We start from the raw sequence: 12,050 nt of genomic DNA, 5'->3' as shown, positions 1-12,050 counted from the left end.
ATGGGAAACGGTGACTTGATCAGCATAGCCCTGACTGTTAATGAACAACTTAATACATTATCCCTCTTAGTAGTTTTTTTGTCTGTTCTACTTAATATGACCGGTTTAATTCTGTAATTAATACACAGTTATTCTTAAGTGTTGAAATTTAACTGAAATGTGATCCCTGTTAAACATAAGAGTAGGAATAAGAGAGGGAAGAGATGTACAATTTGGGACATGCTCAAGCTGACTTGCCCCAAATAGTAGAGTTAGAAACATACCAGGGGACTCCAATTTAATCCCATCAAGGTGGCATGTACCAATGCCATCTCACCAGTCCAAGTGATCAATTTCAGTTCACAATTGATCATAATGAAAGGACTAAGAGTCAAAGGAAGCACATAAACTAGTCTAGCACCTGCTAATACTAACTGATAGAATAAATAAAGGGGAGAGTGATCCAACATGGGAAGCGAGATACTCAGCAGACTCATAGAATGGTGGATATCCTAAACAGCACTCTGGCCTCAGAATCAGCCCTAAAGGCATTCGGATCTGGCTGAAAAGCCCATGAGAGTATTTCAGGCATGGAAAGCCAAGACACTCTGCCAAAAAAAACAAAAAACAAAAAACAAAACAAAAACAAACAAACAAAAAAAACCCTAAATGAAAGATCTCTGTGAGTGAGATCCCAGTGGAAAGAACAGGTCATCAAAGAAGGAGGTACCTTTCTCTGAAGGGAGGAGAGAACCTCCACTTTGACTATGACCTTGTCTAAACAAGATAAGAGTCGGTGAACTCAAAAGGCTTCCATAGCCTTGGAAACTCATAACTGGTGCATAAGGAGATTACTGATGCCATAAACAGGAGTGTCAATTTGTAAAGTCAACAACAGGAGTCACTGTGCACTTACTCCTCATGTAGGATCTCTGTCCTTAATGTGCTGTACATTGAGACTTAATGCTATAATGAGTACTCAAACAGTATATTTCGCTTTGTGTTTCTATGGGGGTGCAAACTGTTGAAATCTTTACTTAATGTATACTAAACCGATCTTCTGTAAAAAAAAAAAAAAAAAAAAGAAGAAATTATCAATTCCCAACTTGACTCTCACTGTGATTAAACATGACAATAGGTCTGATCTGATTTCATCATCATTTAAAAAATCATCTATTATTTTTCACTTTATGTTTGTGTGGGAGCAAACTGTTGAAATCTTTACTTAATGTATGCTAAACTGATCTTCTGTATATAAAGAGAATCGAAAATGAATCCTCATGTGAATGGAAGGGGAGAGGGAGTGGGAAAGGGGAGGGATGCGGGTGGGAGGGACATTATGGGGGGGAAGCCATTGTAATCCATAAGCTGTACTTTGGAAATTTATATTCATTAAATAAAAGTTAAAAAAAATGTAAAAAAAAAATTCTTAGGATCTTTCTACCTGACTTCATTTTCACACATTGTGCCTTTCACTGCTTACCTGAAAAAAATTCTCTCTCTTTCTCGCTCTCTTTAGCTGCCTTTCTGATCACCTCTTTCAGGTATGGGAAGCCTTCTTTTTTTTCCATGGTATTCTATTTCAAGTTAACTACAAATACACCCTTGTAGCTCCTGGGACTTCTATATTTATTACATTTATTATCATTTTAATAAAAAACCAAATTGTGCATCTGTCCCTGTTAAACAACCTACACCTTTCCCCTGAATCTCTGCCAGAGCTTTCCAAAGACTAATTGATTTGCATTTGCAAAATTCCTTTGCTTATTTTCAATTGTTTTCTGCTAATTGATTTAGAGTAGTTCTGTTCATCAAACATTTTTAAACCTATGTAGCTATTTCTGTGTTCCCATAGAACAAGAGAGTTGCTTTTGTTTTTGAACAGATTAGGTGCTTAAAAATGTGTTAGAATAATGAATAAATAAAACAATGAAGGCTTCATAAACTCTAGATTAAAATGAAACATTTTCCAATATAAATCCTAAGTCCCCTGCAACCTTACTGATTGACAAATAGTCATTCAAATGTGTTTCCAACAGTAGAATATAAAAAGAGGAAACTTCTCTTGAAGTCATTAGTCTCTAAATTTTCTATTATTTCAAGGAGGAGCCATAAGGCTTCTAGGAGTACCAGTCTTATTTATTTATTTATTTATTTATTTATTTATTTATTTATCTATCTATCTATTTGAAAGGCAGAGAGAGAGAGTGAGAGAGAGCACACTTCCATCCTCAGCTTCTCAATGCCCTGCAACTAGTCCAAACTAAAGCCAGGAACCCAGAACTCCTTTCAAGTGTCCCAGGTGGGTAGCAGGGTTCCAAGTACTTTGGCCATCTTCTGCTGCTTTCCTAGTCTCATTACAGACAGGTGGATCAGAAGTGGAATAGCAAGGACTCAAATAGATGCTCTGATATGACATGCTTGTATCACAAGTGGTAGCTTAACCTGTTGTGTCACAAGGCTGGACCCCAGTCTTCTTTCTAAAACAAAAAGATATTTATTTGTTTATTTGAAAGTCAGAGTTACACAGAATGAAGGAGGGACAGAGTAAGAGAGATCTTCCATCCACTGGTTCACTCCCCAGATGGCCACAATGGCCAGGATCGGCCCAGGCTGAAGCCAAGAGCTAGGAGCTTCTTCCAGATCTCCCACATAGGTGGTGGAGGCCCAAACACTTGGGCCATCCTCCACTGCTTTCCTGGGCCATTAGCAGAGAGCTGGATCAGAAGTGGAGCAACCAGGACATGGACCAACGCCCCTATGTGATGCTGGCACTGCAGACAGAAACTTTACCTGCTATACCACAGTGCTGGCCCCACTAAATAATTTGGACAGTAACCTAACACATGGTTAAGCTTTTATTTGTCCTTGGCATAAAACCAGGATTAAAAAAGTCGATGGTCTATCATCCAGAATCCTGCAGCATTTATATTTCTGGTTCAAAATTTCATTTGCAGTAGATTTTATTTGGTGTGTGCATTATTGATAATTATGTGAACATCTATGAAAGTTAAACTGAAAATGAAACCAAGCAGACAACTCGGAGCCTACAACTCACCTGCCCGACTCAGCCAGAATTTTGGGAGCAGCGGCCTTTTTCCACCCACGCATTGGCCAGCATGGCTTCCTTCCCTCGCTGCATTAGGTCACATGGCAGGGTGCACAAACCATGTGACAGTGAATAAACTACATGGCTTGTTTTCATTTTAATTTTTCCTTCTTTGATAACATTATCTACCACATAAAATTAATAAAATGAATATGAGGATTCAATAAGTTTGATACCTTTGAAACCATGAACACTACCTCAAGCTTATGTGTTTTTTAATCAATAATAATGAAAGTGTCTGTTTTAAACAAATGTCCATGCAGTGATAGCTCTCCATAGCAGCCCCCTCATAGTGAGAGGGAATAATATATGCTTTGCTTCTCTGCCATACGAAATCTAAAATTCAGTCGTGTGGGAGTTGGTGAAGGCTTCTCCTTAGGAACTGTTGGCACAACAAGACTGTGCAGGGAAGAAGACAGAGATGCAAACTCAAGTAACCTCTCCTGTTAGAGCTCCCTTTGCCTCTTCCACGGCTTCTCATCAGGAGACAGGCTGCTATGCCTTCATGCGAGCCGAAGCTGGAGCTCACGGTAGGGGCTTAGGAATGATTAAAGTGTTAGAACTTATAAATCCCTGAGGATTGAGGCTGAGAAGCAGTTTGGCCTGATTCTCATGATGTAAATATTTCATTTAGTCACAAACCTCCTATCATCTCGACCACTGCTTCTTAGTTTGCAGGACTGAGATTCCCAGGGGCCATGATTAAGACTGATGGAGAATGGGATCTCGGAAACTGTGACACCTTGAAAAAGGTTCTTTCCATTTTTCCTGATGTGCTCATTCCTCTCTTTGGCCCTCCCTACTCCGTGGGTTTGCTCGCTTTGTTCCTGTGTGTAATGCAGCAATGGAGTCCACGTTCTCCCTTAAATTAGATCCCCGTAAAAACCACACAGTGAGGCCTGAGGTAGAAAAGACACAATACAGTAATTTCTTTTATGCAGCCTAATTTACTTGACTCTATTTTCCCTAAATTAATTTAGGCTCTGGATATATTCATCAGTAGTTATTTTCAAAATGCGTTCCCTTTCATAAATACAAACAGAAGTACAATCATAATTACTTTCCTTTCACTTGAGTCTCAGAGTAACTTTGCTTCATTCAAAGTAAAATATAAAAGAGTATTGTTCAAGAACAACTAATGAGGAGGTCAGATTATAAAAGGGATATTATTCCAGTTTCAAGGCATTTCATTTTTCAGCAACTGTGTGTAGCATTTACATTTTTTTTTTTTGAAAAACTGCTGCATTAAGTAAGTATCCATTTGTGGAGTCTAAAAATGGCAGGTTCAACACAGAGTCAGTATTAGATCTGGGTCATCATAATAGCAGTTGTTCACTTCATTTAAAGTAGTCACCCTTGCTAGATGCTCTTCTATTACCTCCAGCATTCAATCTACACAGACAACTGAAGTTGACAATTAGGTAATACATCTTATGAAAGCAGTTGATCTTATTAGAAAAGAGGATTTTCTAAGGTGAGTTAAGAACAAAACTGTTATACAAACAATGTGATTAAAACCAAAGGTGCATGGGGCTGGCATTACAGTGTAGTACATAAAGCCTCCGCCTTCGAAATGAGCATCTCATCTGGGCAACTGTTCAAGTCCTGGCTGCTACACTTCTGAGCGAGCTCTCTGCTAATGTGCATGGGAAAGCATGGAAAATGGCCAAGTGCTTGAGACCCTACAACACACAAGGGAGATCCAGATGAAGCTCCTGGAGCCTGGCTCCCTACCAGCCCAACTGTGGCCATTGTGGCCATTTGGGGAGTGAACCAGCAGATGGAAGATCTCTCTCTCTATGTCTCCCCCTGTCTCTCTCTCACAGACTCTGCCTTTTAAAAATAAATTAAATAAGTATTTAAAAATACATAAAAATAGGAGGTATAATTATACAGTTATTCACAGATAAATATGAATTTATATTTACTCTGTTTTGAATTATATTTACTTGTAAACTGCCCATGTTGAATCAGTGACATCAAGTGAAGGACCATTCAGCAAGATGAAAAAAGCCATGAACAAATAAAATTAACTGTAAGAAAGGATGGAGACATATATGTTCTTATGAGCATTATTGTGAAGCACATTTAAATGGCGTTTGACATTAGATGACCAAGAGTAGAATACATGAGCAAGATCACTTAGGGAAAGCCTTGGGAAAGGGGATTAAATGTGCTATAATAAACTGGTGTGATTAACAGGGTGATGGAAATGACACTTGATTGTCCTTTCTCCTGATACTACTTTGGAAACCTGTCAAAGAAATCAAGGGTACATTGAGTGCACCTTATGTTGCATCTCTTGTAGGCCACCATTTTTGCTGCATGGAATGAAAAATGTGGACAATTGTTTACTACTCCATAACTTTTGTGAAATTCAGGTTAAGTTGTCTTCAATTACAACCACTTTTTTTTCCTTTCATTTTTTTTAACTTTTATTTAATAAATATAAATTAAAAAAAAAAAAAGGAAACCTGTTGAAGTGAAAGTGACACTATGAGAAACAGTGAATTGATCAGCCCTTGTCCTGACAGTTGATCTACAATTTAATACTTTATCCCTTTTCGTATTTTTTGTTCTAGTTAATACTATTGGTTGAACTCTGTAATTAACACACAATTATTCTTAGGTGTTGAAACTTAACTGAAAAGTGATCCCTGTTAAATATAAGAGTGGGACTAAGAGAGGGAGGAGATGTACAATTTGGGACATGCTCAATCAGACTTGCCCCAAATGGTGGAGTTAGAAACGAGCCAGGGGATTCCGATACAATCCCATTAAGGTTGCATGTACCAATGCCATCTCACTAGTCCAAGTGATCAATTTCAGTTCACAGTTGATCACACTGGTAGGTCTAAGTGTCAAAGGGATCACACAAACAAGACTAGTATCTGCTAATACTAACTGATAGAATCAAAAAGGGAGAAAATGATCCATCATGGGAAGCAGGATACACAGCAGACTCATAGAATGGCAGATGTCCTAAATAGCACTCTGGCCTCAGAATCAGCCCTTAAGGCATTCAGATCTGGCTGAAAAGTCCATGAGAGTATTTTAGGAATGGAAAGCCAAGAAACACTCTGGAAAAAAAAAAAAAAAAAAAAAAAAAAAAAAAAAAACCTAAATGAAAGATCTCTGCGAGTGAGATCCTAGTGGAAAGAATAGGTCATGAAAGGAGGGGTACCTTTATCTGAAGGGAGGAGAGAACTTCCACTTTGACTATGACCTTGTCTAAATAAGATCAAAGTCAGCGAACTCAAAAGGCTTCCATAGCCTTGGAAACTCATGACTAGAGCCTAGGGAGATTACTGACGCCATAAACAAGAGTGTCAAATTGTAAAGTCAACAACAGGAGTCACTGTGTACTTATTCCTCATATGGGATCTCTGTCCTTAATGTGTTGTCCAATATGAATTAATGCTATAACTAGTACTGAGACAGTATTTTACACTTTATGTTCTGTGTGGGTGCAGTCTGTTGAAATCTTTACTTAAAATATACTAAATTGATCTTCTGTATATAAAGATAATTGAAAATGACTCTTGATGTGAATGGAATGGGAGAGGGAAGGGGAGATGGGAGGGTTGCGGGTGGGAGGGAAGTTATGGGGGTAAAAAGCCATTGTAATTCATAAACTGTACTTTGGAAATTTATATTTACTAAATAAAAGTTTAAAAAAATAAATTTCAAAAGTACAGCTTATGCCTGAAATACTTTAATGGGCTTTTCAGCCAGATCCAAATACCTTAAGGGCTGATTCTGAGGCCAGAGTGCTATTTAGGACATCTGCCATTCATTGAGTCTGCTGTGTATCCTGCTTCCCATGTTGGATCGATCTTTTTCTTTTTAATTATATCAGTATTAGCAGACACTATTCTTGTTTGTGTGATCCCTTTGACACTTAGACCTACCAGTGTGATCAACTGTGAACTGAAATTGATCACTTGGACTAGTGAGATGGCATTGGTACATGCAACCTTGATGGGATTGTATTGGAATCCCCTGGCTCGTTTCTAACTCCACCATTTGGGGCAAGTCTGATTGAGCATGTCCCAAATTGTACATCTCCTCCCTCTCTTAGTCCCACTCTTATATTTAACAGGGATCACTTTTCAGTTAAGTTTCAACACTTAAGAATAATTGTGTATTAATTACAGAGTTCAACCAATAGTAATAACTAGAACAAAAAAATATGAAAAGGGATAAAGTATTAAATTGTAGATCAACTGTCAGGACAAGGGCTGATGAATTCACCATTTCTCATAGTGCTGGCGAGGATGTGGGGAAAAAGGGACACTAACCCACTGTTGGTAGGAATGCAAACTGGTTAAACCACTATGGAAGTCAGTCTGGAGATTCCTCAGAAACCTGAATATAACCCTACCATACAACCCAGCCATACCACTCCTTGGAATTTACCCAAAGGAAATGAAATTGGCAAACAAACAAGCAGTCTGTACCTTAATGTTTATTGCAGCTCAATTCACAATAGCTAAGACCTGGAATCAACCCAAATGCCCATGAACAGTAGACTGGATAAATAAATGATGGGATATGTACTCTATAGAATACTATACAGCAGTAAAAAAAAACAATGAAATCTGGCCATTTGCAACAAAACGGAGGAATCTGGAAAACATGTTGCTGAGTGAAATAAGCCAGTCCCAAAGGGACAAATATCATATGTTCTCCCTGATCGATGACAACTAACCGAGCACCAAAAGGAAAACTGTTGAAGTGAAATGGACACTATGAGAAACAGTGACTTGAACAACCACTTTTAATTTCAGTTGACTTGTAACCCTGATATTGCTAAGGAGGCTCAGTCTTGTCTTGAGAGAAATGTGCCCTGCAAAAAAGGGATCAAAAGTAATATTGAGATTGTCTTCACAGAGAACACCTGGGTAGTGGTTCTCAACTATGGCTTCACATAAGAATCACTAAAGGTACTCTACAAAATATTCTACCCAGGATGTAACACCCAAAGATTATTTATTCCTCGGTGCATCCTAGGCATCAGGAATTTTTAAAGCTCTGTAGTCAATATTGACAATCATTGGCTTATAAATGAAATTAAAGGGGGCTGGTGCTGTGGCGCAACTGATAAAGCCATCACCTGCAGTGCCAGCATCCCATATGGGCACAGGTTTGAGTCCCAGCTGTTCCAATTCAGATCAAGCTCCCTGCTAATCTGCTTGGGTAATCAGTGGAAGATGTCCCAAGTCCCTGAGCCCCTGTGACCTATGTAGGAGACCCAGATGAAGCTCCTGGCTCCTGGCCCAGCTCTGGCCGTTGAGGCCATTTGGGGAGTGAACCAGCTGATGGACAATCTCTGTGTGTGTGTCTCCCTCTCTCTCCCCCTCTCTGTATCTCTGCCTTTATAATAAATAAATAAATGTTTTAAACATAAATAAATGAATTTAGAAATTAGAAATGAAAACAGAAAATAGAGATAATTCTAGGGAGCTTGATTCCAAATTTATGTTTGAACGTTGCAATGTAGTGTGTACAGTCCTTCCTGCTTTCTCAGGATCTGTGGGGGATTACCTCCAGGAAAACACCACAGGTACCAGAATCTGTGGATGCTCAAGTCCCTGATATAATATGACATACCACTTGTATATAACCTATGCACATCCTCCTGTGTAATTTAAATCTTCTCTAGATTATGTATAATACCTAAAATAATGTGAATGCTAGGTAAATAGCTGTTATGCCATATTGTTTAGGGAATAGTGAGAACAAAAGGTTGTATAGCCATTCAGTCAGATGCAATTATTTTCCCAAAATAGTTTAGCTCCATGGTTGGTTGAATCCAGGGATGCAGAACCATGGGTAGGGGAGTCAGATTATATTAAGGCTAAATAAACAAGTTGTTGAGCAACTTCTGCAATCAATAAGTAATTGTTGGGGAGGGGGCTATTTATGCTGCTATCCCAGAGGTCCAAAGAGTAATAATGGTAGCCAGATATAGGTATCTGGAAATATGTGAGAAAGATTTCAGGGCAAATGTGAGAAAAAGACAGAGACATTGTGGACTCAAGCTCAGAATATGACTTGCTGGCAATAAGTTTTCTGCCTGGGTACAGGTAACTATTTTTATCTCCATCCTAACTGAATAGGAATCATTATCTTAGTAAGATCTGCCTAGGGGCTTTCCAGGATTGCTGATGGCAGACAAGTGGGAGATCTGGGTGGCAGCAAGAGACTAGATGTCATCCTTTTCCAAGACAATGCTGAGAAGAAGGCAAACAGTGAAAGAAGAGTCTTGAAATTGTAACTTCAGTATTTGATGGAAAATGATAAACTTAATAGTCTTCTTTCATAAGAATGTGTCACAGTTAAAAACCAAACAGAGGTTAATATGTGCAGCAGAGAACAGTGAGCGTATTCATTAATCAAAGTCCTGTTTACACATCTGCCTGTAGAGGATATTTACTCATTATCTTAAGTGAGATCCTATGTTGGAAAACAACTGTCATTCTGTGACAATGTTGATTCTACTTGACTCTAACTACTTCAAAATTCTAAGACTTGTGCAATGCCTATGTTAATCATTAGTCTTTTTTTTTTTTAAAAAATAAGTAAAAGACCAATATTCTCATTGGAAAGCATACAGAAAAAGAGTGATTTAAAACATAACTTCTAATGATTCTGAGATTATCTTGGTTAAAATTTTGGCTTATTTTCTTTTCTATTAACTCATGTGTGTGTGTCTCTCTCTGTGTTGGTGCATGTGTGTATTCAGAAATTAGTAGAATCAAAATCTTCTCAGATCTAAAGGGATCAGATTAATGGCATAGTAGATAAAGCTGCCTCAAATTATATCAGCATTCTTTTTCCCACCTGCTCCACTTCTGATCCAGATCCCTGCTAATGGTCTGGGTAAAGCAGCTAAGGATGGTCAAAGTATTTGGGTCCCTGACACCAAAACAGCATTCCAGCCTCCTGACTTTGGTCTTGCCCAGCCCTGACCAATGTGGCCATCTAGGGAGTGAATCGGTGAATGGAATATCTCTCTTTCTCTCTCCAAATATTTCAGATAAGTAAATAAGTAAGTAAATAAATAAATAAATACTTTTAAAAAAATTTAAAAGGTTTATAATATTGGAACTTGCTTTTATTGACTTAATTTATAACATGACCATTTTCTCACCATATTATAGACTCTTTATTTAGGGTGATAGCAAATAGCTGCCTAGTATCCCACTTTCTGATTATACCATATTGAAAGGGGTAACCAAATTCCTTTCATCATCTATTTGATTCTGAAATTGTGCTGTTATTCATAGAATGTCATTGAATCTCCTTGAACATCATGGATCTCTGGTTTGTTTTTTTATTCCCCCTTTTAGTACAAATTCAGAGAGATGGAACATTTTAAAGATTTTAGAGATTTTAAAGCTTTTTATTCATGCTGTCAAATTGTACTCTAGGAAAATTGTACCAATTTCCCCTCAAGGAACATACAAGAATGCTATCATGCTCCACTGTCTCTGCTCTGAGTATTTCTGTTTGATGAATATTTGTCACTTTGATTCAAAATCTATTGCCAAGGACAATTGCATAGCCTTTACATGTCTCAATTTTATTATTGATACAATGAAACTAATAACAGCACCTAGCCAATAAAAAGTCTGTGTTAAATGGCATTATACATTCAAAGCATTTAGAACTGTTTCTCCCAAACATGAAATAAAGTTTAGCTCAAATTTTTAGTGGCAAAAATGGCATCTATTTATAATTTGTGTCTTTTTTCCACTGGTAAACTTGAGATTTCTTAAGCTAACTTCTAGGTATTTCCTCTTCCTGAAATCATCTGTTAACCTGTCATTTGCCCTTTTTCTATTGGACTGTTCATTATTCTACTCACTTATAGGAACTCATTTTATACGAAGGTATTGTTTTCTCATCACGTTTTAAAACTATTGTCTCAACATCAAATTTGTACTAATAGATATTTCCACATTATTCTGAGAATACTGGGAAGCAACTGATGCTGGTATTACTCAGCAGTACTACTGTGAGGAAGTCTGCAACATCATCAAGGATAATTCCCACACTACACATATCCAAACGCTGTGGATTTGCCTCCAAGTGATGTGGGCAATTAAGTTATTAATTTTCTTTTTTTAAAGAAATATATTTATTTATCTGAAAGTCAGAGTTACACAGAGAAAGAAAGGAGAGAGAGAGAGGGAATCTTTCATCCCCAAGTTCACTCTCTAAATGGGTCCACCATCCGGTGCTGGGCTAAGCCAAAGCCATGAGTCAGGAGCTTCTTCTTTATCTCCCACATGTGTACAGGGACCCAAGCACATGGGCTGTCCTTCACTGCATTCTGAGGCACATCAGCAGAGAGCTGGATTGGAAGTGGAGCAGCCTGGACTTAACTGGCACCCACATGGGATGCTGGCACATCAAGGAGTGGTTTTACCTGCTATGCCACAATGCCAGTCCCAAGTTATTACTTTTCAATTCAGGTTCTTTTCTCCCACAAAGATAGAAATATAGGTGGAGGCTTGATTGTCCACAAATAGAAAGAAACTTTATTTGGCGGTGGGAGAATAAATATACATTGACCTGCAAGTGTGGGCCACACTACTCAGAGAAATATACAACATTAATGGCCCAAAGAATTGTCCATAAACTAGGGAGAACAGAAAAATTAAAAAGGGTCCCTATCTGTCAGGAATAGGAGGGTGAGAGAGTGGAAAAAATTACATTCGAGTACCAAAAAAGACAGGCACAGTACCTCTGAGCGAGGTCCAAGGAGGAAAGAGAGCACTGTTCTGTCTTCAGTCTCTCTTTTATCTTGTGTGTGCCCTGGTCCTGGATGCAACAGATACATCATGGGAAGGCAGGAGTTTTGAGTGACAAGTAGGAGGGTACAAGGGTGGGATGGGAGCAGCTTGTCACTTGCGGTTCCTGTCGCTCCCCATCTTCGTGGAGGAACGACACA

This window comes from Oryctolagus cuniculus, chromosome 10 (assembly GCF_964237555.1).
Source record: "Oryctolagus cuniculus chromosome 10, mOryCun1.1, whole genome shotgun sequence".
Lineage (NCBI taxonomy): Eukaryota > Metazoa > Chordata > Mammalia > Lagomorpha > Leporidae > Oryctolagus > Oryctolagus cuniculus.
This window is presented reverse-complemented; position numbering follows the sequence as displayed.